The sequence below is a fragment of the Microtus pennsylvanicus genome, chromosome 8 (assembly GCF_037038515.1).
Source record: "Microtus pennsylvanicus isolate mMicPen1 chromosome 8, mMicPen1.hap1, whole genome shotgun sequence".
Taxonomy (NCBI): Eukaryota; Metazoa; Chordata; class Mammalia; order Rodentia; family Cricetidae; genus Microtus; species Microtus pennsylvanicus.
Genome location: NC_134586.1, coordinates 101,646,742 through 101,659,783, shown reverse-complemented (window position 1 = coordinate 101,659,783; position 13,042 = coordinate 101,646,742). Strand labels below are relative to the sequence as shown.

At 47.8% G+C, this 13,042-nt stretch overlaps 1 protein-coding gene across 1 annotated transcript in view; it reads right to left on the bottom strand.

The window, feature by feature from the left end:
• The window catches only part of Eipr1 (EARP complex and GARP complex interacting protein 1), a 123,609-nt gene that overhangs the window by 50,607 nt on the left and 59,960 nt on the right, over window positions 1-13,042 (bottom strand). The gene's annotated exons all lie outside the window — the stretch shown is intronic.

Sequence of the window (13,042 nt, the reverse complement as noted above, 5' to 3'; positions counted from 1 at the left end):
TCTGAAACGGTCAGTGTCTGGGTCCAAAGGGCAGGGCCACTAAGAAATGCTACAAGATACAATCTATGTGTGTTCCTCCTGGCAAGCTCGCATGTGGGAGGAGAGCAGCCAGTGTGGAGGTGAAAAGACATTTTGCAGGAATTGAGTTTCCCCTTCCACTCTGTGTGTCCCAGGGATTGAATTTAGGTCTCCGGCTTGATAGCCAGTGCCTTTTCCCACTGAGACTTCTCTCCAGGCCTTCAATAGATTCTTGTGCATACACACACACAATAAATAATTAAGTAAATGAACCACTAAGTTCAGCTGATTACATCACAAATCTAAGTACTGAAACTACAGGCAAGATAGCAGGTGCCATAGTTTCTGCTTATGACCCCAACATTTATAAAGTAGGAGGAGAAAGACTACAAATTTCACAATTTGCTGTGCTACATAGTGAGATTCTACCTCAAAACAGGGAGAAAGAAGAGGAAGAGGAAGGACAGAGAAGGGAAGGAAGGTGGGAGACAGGAGAGCTACCTGCTTGATAATAAGAATTTAGAAGGAATTGAAAGATATCATGGGGCATCACTCTCAGTAATACAGATGCAAAAATGATAATAAATAAAGCTTGATGGTGTATACAAAAAAATAGCAATGTCTCAAGAAAATGAGGTTGGGTCAGCAGGACAGCTTAAAGGGAAAGGCTCTTGCCTCCAAGTCTGGCAACCTGAGCTCAATCCTCAGAACCCACAAAGTGGAAGAAAACAATCAGCTCCTGCAAGCTAGCCTCTGACATCAAGAAGCACTCCCTGGCATAAGTGTGGCACCAACACACTTAAATCAGTGGATGGATGAAATCATTAAAAATACAAACAAGGGGGGAAAAAGGTTGATTCCACACTAAGCACCCTAACTCATCACATTTAGCAAGGTAAAGGGGAAAAAGCATAATCACCAAAACTGTAGAAACAGTCAATACAATTCAGTCTTGGCTTTGGTAACACTCTGAAGACTAGGAATAGAAGAAAATTTACTCCAAGGGGAGGGAAGGGAGAGAGGAGAGGAGATGTAAGAGGATGGGGAGGAGAGAGATGGAAACAAAAGAAAAGTCCTACAGCAAATGTAAGTGTTGTGGATGAAGTGTGTCGCTGCCTCTGAGGATGAGGAGAGGCAGCTTTGCACTGCCAAGGCCACTTAATATTGTGCTAAAAGGAGAGCTACTTCATCTATGCAGCAGGAAAAAAATAAAAAGTGAAGAGCAAGAAAAGAAGAAATCCCACTGCCGTTGCTAGCTAGAAATTGAGTCTGCATCATGCTACTGGGAGCAAAGCAGCTCGACAGCGCCGTGAAACGTGGCTTGCTACTTGCTGATCATCAGCAACAAAAGGAAGCGGGCACAGTAGGCTGAAGAGGTGGCTCAGTGGTGAAGAGCAGCATGGCACTCTTCCAGGGGACCTGAGCTCCGGTCCCAGCACCTCTGTCAGGCAGCTCACAACCACCTGGACCTCTAGCCTCCACAGCCACCTGCACTCATGTGCACATACCCACACAGTCAAACACACATACACAGGATTAAATAATAAAAAAAAAAACCTTTTTAAAGGCATTAAAAAGTTTAGTAACAAATAATTCTTAACTAAAAATATGTCCATGTGTGTATTTAAACAAATTAACACTGACAGAAAACAATCAAAGACATAAACAAGTGGTGGGACACATCATGTCTGTGGACGGGAAGCTCACTCCCACTGTGAAGAACTCACGGGGTGGGACACACCGTGTCCCTGGACGGGAAGCTAACTCCCATTGTGAAGAACTCACGGGGTGGGACACACTGTGTCCCTGGACGGGAAGCTCACTCCCACTGTGAAGAACTCACGGGGTGGGACACACCGTGTCCCTGGACGGGAAGCTCACTCCCACTGTGAAGAACTCACGGGGTGGGACACACCGTGTCCCTGGACGGGAAGCTAACTCCCACTGTGAAGAACTCACGGGGTGGGACACACCGTGTCCCTGGATGGGAAGCTAACTCCCATTGTGAAGAACTCACGGGGTGGGACACACTGTGTCCCTGGACGGGAAGCTCACTCCCACTGTGAAGAACTCACGGGGTGGGACACACCGTGTCCCTGGACGGGAAGCTAACTCCCACTGTGAAGAACTCACGGGGTGGGACACACTGTGTCCCTGGACGGGAAGCTAACTCCCATTGTGAAGAACTCACGGGGTGGGACACACCGTGTCCCTGGACGGGAAGCTCACTCCCACTGTGAAGAACTCACGGGGTGGGACACACCGTGTCCCTGGACGGGAAGCTCACTCCCACTGTGAAGAACTCACGGGGTGGGACACACCGTGTCCCTGGACGGGAAGCTCACTCCCACTGTGAAGAACTCACGGGGTGGGAATCAGAAGCCTGCACGAGAATGTGCATGCCCTGGTTACCCAACAGTAGTGAGAAAGAAAAGCAGAATGGGATGATTCCCAAGTCCAATGTCAGTTTCTGTGAGTACAGACAGGCAAGTGGTGCAGAGAAGGACAAGTCTCCACAAAGGGGCCCTTGCCAAGACAATCACTTGACGGTCAACAAAAATCCCACTGCATGAGAATGGATAAATGCCTTTCAAAAAATTATGCTGGGTCGCTTCTGTATCCATATGAAAAGGCCAACTTTCACCCTACCCTAACGGCCTCAAACACCAAGGGCAAACAATGATTGAAGATGAAGGTATAAGAGGAGCCAGGACAGCAGTGTCCGTCCAGGTGCATTTAACACCCTCACAGCCAGAGGACAGCAGCATTCTTATACAGCAGAAGCATGTTGGTCACTAGGGAAAAGATGGACAACAAACAACACTAAAATTAAAAACATCTGCTCACTGAAACGCACTATGATCTGGGCTTCACCAAAATAAAATCCAGCTCTACTTTAAAAAAGAAGCAAAACCAGGAAGAAACGTTATGAGCTGTATCCAGAAGTTATATAAAGAGCCTGTCAACTTGATAATAAAACAAAGAGCACGTTTTTTAAAATGGGTGGCAGACTGAAAAGACACTTTAGCGATGAAGATGTATAAGTGGTCAGCATGTTCCAGGAACGACGTACAACACCTTCAGTAATTAGGGAAATGAAAAATAAAATTGAAGGGAGACACACCACACTCGGCAGGGTGCCAAACGCCCAATCCCAAAAAATAGAACTCTGGGTGTGAGTAGTGGAGGAACCAGCTGCCCCGCGGGTTGAAGGGTGAGAAAACAGCACGCACACTTCCAAAAACGTCAGACAACCCCAGAACGCCCATCTTAGAAGAGCTTGCTCAGGCCCTGTGCAGCTTCCAGCTCTGGCAGTCAAGCCTGCCCCAGCCCCACACGAGTGCCCATGTGTAGACTGGTGCAGCCAGGGTCAGAGAAGGCATGAGCACAGTAATGGACTGGAAGAGAGCTGAGGGGATGCACTGAGGTGGCACTCCAGGAACATACAGACATGCATCCAGCTGTCTAACATGAATGAACATGTGTGTGTGTGCAGATACACTGGAAACAGCAAGAGTGGGTGAACAAGAAGGAAACTGATAGAAGGCCATCTTTAACCAGGCCCAGCTTGGCCAGTTTCAAATTCAACCCCACTGACAGTAGAGGCAGCAGCCCAGGGGTAAGGGCCCACAGTCCTAGAACAAGCACACACTGTAACTCCAGGCCACACGAAGGAAGCACCTGCTGCCATTTGCTTGAGTGGCTGATCACTTGTCAAAGAGTAACACACACCTAGATATGGCAAGGCTGCCTAGTCAGGTGTGTGCTCATTACTACCACCTAAGATCTAAGGCATCATGTCATCATGGAGATATTTGAGGACCAAATGTCAAATAAAGCCCTGGACTGTAGCTACAGAAGGTCCTCCAGGTATGTGCTACTCTGTGACATCTCCAAGGTCCATACATACAAAATGAGACTGGCAGGACAGGCAACCTAGAGGATGTCCATGTTCCAACTGTGGCCTGTGCACGCCCAGAAGCTTCTGAACTTCCCCTCCCCCCATGTTGCCAGAGGATGGTGGCGAGTAGCCTACTCCCTCCCAGAAAAACAAAAGGGAGGCTAAAAACTGAGGGACACACAAACCATGAAAAGCAGAACCGTGTCTGCTCCCCTATGCCCACTGGGACACAGCCCAAGGCTGGCAGACAATCCCCACAGGAAATACACTGACCAGTGCTGATTAGGCAGGAGGACAGTGAAGAAGGCCTCAGCCAGAGCAGGAGACACAGCCATCCAGAGTCCGGGGCCTGGCATACTGCTCTGTCCTCAAGCCATAAAAGCAGAAGTGGCACACAAGGGCACAGCCAACAGCCTGGATGGCTGGTCAGCAGACATCCACCTGGTGACAAGTGGCTGCTCCAGACCACCACTGTATCCGACACCTACACCAGGCATGTATTTGCCCTGAGCTCTGAGCTAGTCAGTGCATCCATGCCGCAGGCACTGTTACACACACAGAATCTGACCAGGAAGCCCTGACTACTGAGTATGCAGACTGACCCGGAATCATAGAAGCCACTACCTTCATCACACCATCTCCCCAAAGACCGCCAGGCTCTGCAGAGGGAAACCCAGCACAGCATGTGCCCAGCAAGTGTCAGTGACAATGTAGGCCCTTTATTTTTACTTATCAGAAACTGCATGTATTTATGATAGACAATATTATATTCTGAATTGTGTAAGTACTGAGATGACAAAATGGAACTAAATTAATATAATCATTACCTTATAACATCTAAACTCTAATCCCTTACCAATTTTCAGGTAAACAATAGACTTCTGGAACCATGATCTTATTCAGCTTGTCTCGGTGAAATTTGTCTTTAGACCAACATTCTCAGTTAGCCCCACCGGAGCCCTGGTTAACCACCATCCCCTCTGCCTCTATGACTGGATGAAGTAGGGTAATACAGAACTGTTCTGTGCTTGGTTTCTTAACACTCAGCATTCCATTGTGTATATCCTACCCTGCAGCCACCCACACCTCCTCCATCCCAACTCACTTCATAGCATAAGCCCTACTGCCCACCCTCGCCTCCCCTACAGCTTCATTTTCCATTTATTGTGGGCACTTTCCTCGTGCCCTGGCCTCTCTGCACACTCTCACAGAAATGCACATGCATGGCAATTAGGAGAGCTGAGTGTGATGCACACACCTTTAATCTCAGCACTCAGGAGGCGGCAGCAGACTCATCTCTGAGTTGGAGGCCAGCTGGGTCTACAAAGCTAGCTCCAAGACAGCAGAGGAAATAAAGCAAAGAAAGGGCCAGAGAGATGTCACAGCAGGTAAAGTCACTTGCTATATAAGCCCACAGTTTCAAGTTTGACCCCCCCCCAAAACCCACAGTGAAAGAACAAACTCTAGGGAAGTTTCTTCTGACTTCCAGCAGCATGCTGTAGCACACATGCACCACACTCACACTCTCTCACACACAATAAGTGAAACCTGATTTTAAATTTCAAAAACTTACGGACATGCATGAGACATAACAGGTGATAGTTCCTTCCTAAGCCCAGGTTATGTCACTGAATGCATTTTCCATTTCCATCTATTTTCCTCAAGTTTTTAAAGGAAAGTAAACACTTCTAATATTTTTTCCTGCCATTCCTCAGCATGGATTCTGCCTTGCTTGACTTTGAACTCTTGTTGCCTGAGTTGCTCACTGAGTCTCAATCAAAATCCTTCAAAGAGGGTCTGAAGAAGCAGTTCAGCAGACAAGAGCACTTGCTGCTCTTGCAGAGGACCTGGTTTGGTTTCCAGCACCCACATCAGGTAACTCACAACCACTCCAGCTCCTGGAGATCTGACACCCTCTTCTGGCCTGAAAGATATACACACAGTATACATACACATACACTAGACAGACAGACACACAGACACACACGCACACACGTTTGTTTGTTTTTTAAGAGAAAAATCACTCAAAATGTTGGCTTGGGGTTAGGAAAGGATTTTCGACTATTTTTAAAAACTCGGAGTCCACATCTATGGTTTTGTGCTGTGTACTTTTTCAACACTGTTTTCTCAGCATTTATCATGATAATCATGGAACCAAATTGGTGGTCATCTCCAAAAAAGACTGAAGATGCCCCACGCCCTGCAGTGTCAGCTGAGAGCATAAGCACATCCATCTCCTATGGGAACTTCCCTTTATCTGTAATGAATACTAAGATATATGCACACCAAGGAATTGTTTTAGATAGATTTCTTTAGGAACTGATTATGTTTGATATGCATAACTATTTTATATATGTCAGGTAGTAAAAATATTTCTCAGGCAAAAAAGGGGGGGTGCCACTAGGCATGGTAGCATATGCCTTTAATCCCAGGACTAGGGAGGCAGAGACAGGAAGATTTCTGTGAGTTCAAGCCCAGACTGGTCTACAAAATGAGTTCCAGTATATCCATGGCTGTTACACAAAGAAACCCTGACTCAAAGAAGAAGAAAATAAAGGGAGGGGTGGGGAGTCAAGTGAAAGGTTCAGCAACCCCACTCCAGATGAAGAGAAACAGCAAACTAGTTAGCTGAGACTGCTAGGAGATGGCTGGGCAGAGGGCAGCACAAGTGCCCCCATCCCAAGATCTGACCAATTGGCTTGTACAGAGGACACAAGCGAACCTTACCAGACACTTTGTAAAAGGCTGCAAATCAGCACACATACCATTCTATCGCCTGACTGCGGCCCTGAAAACATCCACAGCAGTGATGCTGTACAGACTGAGCAGGGAGTAGTTAGGCTATATGTATACACATATACACATGCAATAATAATTAATAAAAAAGAGGACATCAATTTGAAAGAGAAGTGGGGGGTATGGAAGGGTTTGAAGGGAGAAATGATGAAATTACGATCTCAAAAATAAAAGGAAAAAATATTACAAATCAATATATTTTTCTAAAAATTGGTAAATAAAAAGCAGAATGGATTGTCAAGTATATGCAAATTTATTTTGATTTCTGAAAGATTACAATTTCTGTTCCAAAGCTTACACTGAAATTTTAATGGGTTCAAGAATATCCAAAATTACCCAGAAAACGGTGTTAACGTAAGAATGCACCAGGGAGACCAGAAAGCTGCAAGTGTCTCACTCAGGCAGCAACCGCCTGCACCGTGGTCCTAGAGACAAAACCAGCTAATAAGAACTGTGGTGTCAGTCCAGGGAGTACGATAGATACTACCAGAAACTCTCCATCCTCAGGAACAGATGAAATCTAAGGTAAATAGAGCTAAACAAGAAACACAGGAGGTATGCCAAGGAGACACACAAATTGGTTCTGAGACTCTGAGGATTTCCATAGCTGCCTGCATCTCAGCAGAGAAGTCAGCGCACATCCAGGGGATATCAAAGCAGAGGAACTTTTCAAGGAGGAATGCTCACCTTTAGAAGCAACGGGCTCTAATAACCAGGGAGGCATTCAGCTTTCATCTCTATTGTAACACTTGCCTGAAATAAGGTCCTATGATGTAACCACCTGGGCAAATTAGCATTACCATGACTAGGAGCCTATAGAGGGCACCAAGCACAAACCCTGTATTAAACAAAGCCTGTGGCATGGTACAAGAGACAAGGTCTGTATGCAACCAAGGCAGCACACCAGGTACAGATTCTGTATAGGAGCAGGCCACAGCACAAGAAACAAGATCTGCACACAACCAAGCCAGGGCACCAGGCACAGCCTCTGTATACAAGCAAATCATGGCACCGCTGCACACACCAACCCTGTTCATGCTAGCACAGAGCTAGACAGCCACAAGACAGCTATCTAGAAAGGAATCTAACTGTCATCAATGGCCTGGCTTCTCCATTTTAGCAAAGAGAAAACTGAGGCTGGATGAAGGTAACTGACTCTTCCAGGTTCAGTACCAGCATCGGGAATAAAGTAGAGCCTCTTGCCTCAGAAGGATCACTGCTTTGAGAGAGAAAATACTAAGTTATATCCTTAAGGCCGATTTGATGCTTCTATTTTTTATATGAAACACAAGAGCTAAAAGCACTTAATGAGATAAAAAGATAATCAGGGCAAAATGAATGGAAGAGGCATACTTGAGGCACCAACTGTACCCGTGGAGTGTGCTGCTTGCTGTAAGGGATTAGAGTCAAAAGGCTTAGAGGAATTCAAAGGAGATTAGAGCCTTTGTGGGCTGAATAGCAGCTGCAGCCAGCTTGCTAAAGGGCTAACAATGCCCTGGCTGGGGGACGTGGTGTGATCCCCAGCTGGAGGAGGGGGAGGCTTCCTCGGCTGCTGCATAATGAGCGTACTCAGAGTCTCGGGGCTATTTTTAGAGACTACAGCCATCTCAGCATCTGGCGCAGGCCAGGCAGGTGAGTGAGAAGGAACCCAGCCGAGGCAATCACCTGACACAGGCCTAGCTCCGGGTGTACAATGAGTGCCTTGGCACCTGAGACTAAAAATACCTTCTCTAGTGACCTCCACAGTGCTTCAAGGGAGTGGTCACGTGCAGAATGTACAGTAAGTACACGGGATACACTGACTGACTGTAGCGAGGGGTCAGGGTTGTAGGCATCCCAGCAGGGCATCAGGGCTATCCCCTTGCTGGGCTCTTGTTGTCCCTCTCCAGGCAGATTTAAAGGGGCACAGGCAACTCTTAAAGCTTCTGTGCAGGAGGCAAGTGCATAGGTTCCAGCTCACAGTGGAAAGATTGACTGAGAAGGGGGTGCTGTCAGCAATACAAGAGTTCTGCCCATCAGCTCTGTATGCTTCAGCACCTTGTGACTGACTCACTGCAGGTTCCCACAGGAGCACTGAACTGAGTGACCAGGGAACAGTCATGTCCTTTGGCTTTGTTCTTCACCTGAGACAGGTCGCAAACCAAGCCCTCCATCTCAGGAGGACCCTAGTCCTCTCAAAGAAAGGAAGCAGTTAGACCTGTAAGCACTGCCTCTAGGACCACGAACGCTGCCAATTCCTACAGACTTAAAACACAAGTCTGTGCTTCTATGGGAGTGTGTCTTAAATCCAGTCCACAGAAGGCTTAGGGTTATCCATGCAACCTGCAATTATTTCCCTAATTCCTGAGTGTGCATCAGAAAAGATGACCCTGACACTGTCAGGGCTAATCCTCTCTCCCTAGCAACATCCCACCCAGGGTGTACAGAAGAGCCAGTCATGCTAGAAGGGACAGGAAAGCCCCAAGAAGTTTAGAAAATGTCAGTCAAAGCAACACTACATCATGGACAGCACAGAGCAAGGTCTCCTAAGTTCTGATGCTGGCTGCTGCCTTTTTTACCAGCCCTCTGGCAGAACCTGTTGACCTAAGCATAAAGCCAGTAGAGAAAAACTGCATATAGCCACACTCTCCAGCAGAGGGGCGGGGGCTGTCTAGAGTGCCATTGCAAAACAACGCAGTCAAGATCAAATATTGAGATTGCTGTAGCCCTTAATTTTCACCAGACCAGTTTGAAAGGGTCCTCAGAGCCACCTGTTCTCCTGTTATTACCTAGCAGGACTGGTACACACTCACTGTCCTGTTACAGGTCTTTATCAATGCTTGAGTTCTCCACAGAATCTGGTCAGGGACTAAAGGGGTAGAGACTGGCCAAGTCTGGCCTGTTGCCTGTTGTGCGATTCATGAGCTAAGATTGGCATAAAAAGACAAGAGGAAGAATGTGGAACCATGTGGCCTTCAGAGCCTTAAGTACCACATCTTTGGTCTTTTCCAGCTGTTGTATCCACAACAGATACTAACCTCACCAGCACGGCCTGCTCTGTGCAGACTGCCCCATCTTTTAAACACTTCTACAGAGGGCACCCTGTTCTCAGAAGACCCCTGCAGGGAGAAAGGCTCTCACAAACATGGGCCTTTAAGAGGGTCTCTGTCCTGGGCCTCTCTGTACCCTCTGCTCTGCTCAGTCATTCCCCAAGCTTCTCTACCCAGGGACAGTATGGACGGCTTCTTGCCCACACCAGCTCCAGAAGGCCTTGTACCTGTGCCAGAGTTTCCATTCCCTCTGACAGCTGTCAGGAGGCTCCCGGTACCTCTGCACCCTGTGGACTTTGGAAAGTGGTCACTGACCTCCCCAGCAACTGCAGATACACTCTGAACTATCCTGATGCAGGTTCTCTGTGCTATCATTCATAACATGGGTGACCCGAGGCTGGTCCCAAGAGGGGCAGAGGCGGGTGACCAGAAAGACACGCCATATGGAGATAGCTTGGGTATAGAGTTTGTTTAGTAGGGGCGAGGGGAGAAGAAGAGAGGGAAAGAGAAGAAAGAAGGGAGGAAGAGGAGAAGTGGAGGGGGGGCAGAAGTTGCCTCTCTAGAAGAAGGGCAGCCAACAGAGAAAGAACAGGCTGGAGAGGAGGAGATCCACTTGCCTTGGTTAAGAGAGGGGGACGGGGGACACACATGACACAGGGCTTGTCTCTTAAAGGGAGAGGGTACCCAGGTGACAAGTCAGGCCAGCAGATACAACACTCTGCCCTTCTGGGCCTGGGCAACACTACTCCACAAGGTCAGCACCAGTTCAAGGTCTCTCCTACTCAGTAACCTGGTGCAGCACGAAAAGTCTCCTTCACAAGGTCAGCTACTTGCCTCTTGAACTTTGCTGTTGAAACTTCTCTATCTGCTTTCCACCCAAGCCAGATTGCACAGCCCAGCAAGGTGCCTAGTAAACAGCAGCCCCTGGGAAGGGGTGGGGTGTCTTAGGCACTTGAGGTGGTGAGTAGGCCCACAGAATCCCCAGCACTGTTACAGTGGAGCTTCCAGGGTGAGTGGCCTGCAGCAATGCGGAACATTTTTACCACTAAGAAGCTAACTACTTGTGGCCTTTTGGGGTCTGGGAGGCACCATGTGACTTGTTGACAGTAGGGATCCATCAGAGGCCTTCAAAGCTGAGGATTAGGCTTGAATTGGGATTAGGCACCATACTGCCATCCAGAGTCCGGGGCAAACCAGGACACCCCCGTGGGATAAGCACAGCTAGATGCTAGGGTCTTGTTAAGCCAAGCAGTGAGCGCCCTTTGCACACACCTTCTTCTGTCAAGGCCCAGTCCAAATCAGACTAGGTTGAACATCTGCAACCGTAGTACATGGAAAGCTAAGGGCAGATCTCACCCTGGCCCTACTGGGAGAGGGAACTCCACGGCGCAAAGAGGATGTGTCACATGCTGAGTGTGGGTGACCCTGTTGGCCATAGCACAGGCAGATGCAGCTGCCTACTCCCCAGAGGAATTCTCATGCTTGGTAAGCACTATCACCTCAAGGAGGTGATGAGACTAAGGGAGGGGACATAACCTGGACTCTGCTACTCAGTGTTCCATGTCTTGCTTACTGCTGAGTCCCAGAGCCTGAGACCCCTGTCTCAGCTTTCAGAGATCTGACTCAAACATGGCTCTAGCAGTCATTACAAGGGGAGTGAGAGACTGATGAAAAGAACTGAAGGGAAATCCCAGAAGATACGAACCAGAGAAACAGCCTGGCTGTCCACATTCTCCAGCAAAGAGACAGTCAGGAACAATGCCCTTGATTCACTGATAGGCAAGGTTTCCATTCAGGCTATTTCAACAAGACATGGAAAGAACAGACTTGGTCCCATGAGGAGCATTTGTGCCCTGCCCTGCTGCTGCCAGCTGTGGCCAAGGCCTGGTATGCACTGTCGATGCTCCATGGTAACCCTGAGGGGATATATAAAGACACGGGGGTGGGGTTACTCCCCATGGTGATCTATGTCGTTCTAGTATCCTCCAAGATGTAGGATTCTCAAGTTCCTGGATGAAGCCCTTCTTTCTGAAATAGTCAACATGGTTTCTAGAGCCCAGTGATCAAGCTGGGCATCTTAAGCAGAAGGTGGTGCTCATGGACATAAATAATTCAGAGGATGGTTAAACTCGGTTGTGCCAAAGATATCAAGAGATGCCCAGGTGAAAATGGCTACTAAGCAGTTTGGCAGCTTCAGCTGGAGGCCAGCGCCAAAGGCAAAGGACTGAAACTAATTTTATCTTACACGATGTAATCAACAGGCAAGAAGCTAGGATTCCTGATGCTGGCACCAGTGACAAGCTCTGCCACCTATCAAGTCACCAGACAACAGGTTAAGACACAAAGGAGAGGGCTGGAGAGATGGCTTGGTGGTTCAGAGCACTGACTGCTCTTCCAGAGGTCCTGAGTTCAATTCCCAGCAACCACATGGTGGCTCACAACCATCTGTACTGACATCTGGCGCCCTCCTCTGGCATGCGGGCAGAGGCAGAATGTTGTATACATAATAAATAAATAAATCTTTAAAAAAAACAACAAAACAAAACAAAGAGCCAACACTAAAGCTAATAAGGAGAGCCCAGCATTAACTACAGCTTTGCTGTCAGTACTGGTCCCTCCTGAGACTCCGGGAGTACATACAGAACAGGAAATTAGCTGCAGGCACACAGAGTCAGAACTGAGACCTCTGTGCAAAGACCAAGTCTGAGCTATAAAAGACTACTCTCAGCTGCTGTTGGGACCATCAAGAACACGTTTATCCCATATAGACACTATTTTCTATTCTGAGGAGTCTGTAACTTATATGGGTCCTTTACTAGCTTGAGGGTTTTTTGTGGGAGTGGGGGTTATCAAGATGACACAGAGGGTAAAAGTGGTTGCTATCAAACTTGGCAACCTGAGTTCAGTCCATGGAACCCACATGGTAGGAGGGAACTGACCCCTGCAAGTTGTCCTCTGCCCTCTACATACATTCTGTGGCACATATACAGTAGCAGCATATCATGGCATGTGTGCACAACCCACATGTCCAATTAGCACAATATAAATATATACATATTGCCTAAAATTTGGGTTTATTTTCTGGGCTTATTTTCTGACGTAGTACAAAATTCTGAATCACAGGAACTCAGAGTTCAGGAAAAGGGTGCCAGAGTGAGGAGGAGCAAGCAGCCCCCGCCCCAATTGCCACTTCCTGGCCTGAGAAGGCAAAGGTAATCAGACAGTCCTAGTGAAGAGCCTGACAATCTACCCACATGACTTGGCCACAGCACTTGCAAGCCTCAGATATCACTGAGGG